The following is a 576-nucleotide window of genomic DNA, read 5'->3' as shown; positions in this document are numbered from 1 at the left end:
ATCATGGGCAAGTGAAACGCCAACCTCACATTTTCCGGACTAAAATCTAAATATTTCCCCCGAACCATTGTGAGATAATTCTTTGGATTCGGGTTCATACTTTGATCATGGTTCCTAGTGATCCATGCATTGGCATAGAACTCTTGAACCATTAAGATTCCGACTTGTTGCGTGGGGTTGGTTAAGACTTCCCAACCTCTTCTTCGGATCTCATGTCGGATCTCCGGATACTCATTTTTCTTGACCTTGAAAGGGACCTCAGGGATCACCTTCTTCTTTGCCACAACATCATAGAAGTGGTCTTGATGGCTTTTGGAGATGAATCTTTCCATCTCCCATGACTCGGAGGTGGAAGCTTTTGTCTTCCCTTTTCCTTTTCCGGCCTTAGGTGCCATTGATGGTAGTGGAAAACAAAAAAGATTGTGCTTTAACCACACACTTAAAATATTGCTCGTCCTCGAGCAATGGAAGAAAGAAGAGAAGAAGAAGAAGAAGAGAATATGGTAGAGAGGGAGAGATGTGGGTTCGGCCAAGGTGAAGAAGAGGGGGTTGTGTTGTGTGAAAATGAAGTAGAAT

The sequence above is a fragment of the Arachis duranensis genome, chromosome 3 (assembly GCF_000817695.3).
Source record: "Arachis duranensis cultivar V14167 chromosome 3, aradu.V14167.gnm2.J7QH, whole genome shotgun sequence".
NCBI classification, from domain to species: Eukaryota; Viridiplantae; Streptophyta; class Magnoliopsida; order Fabales; family Fabaceae; genus Arachis; species Arachis duranensis.
This window is presented reverse-complemented; position numbering follows the sequence as displayed.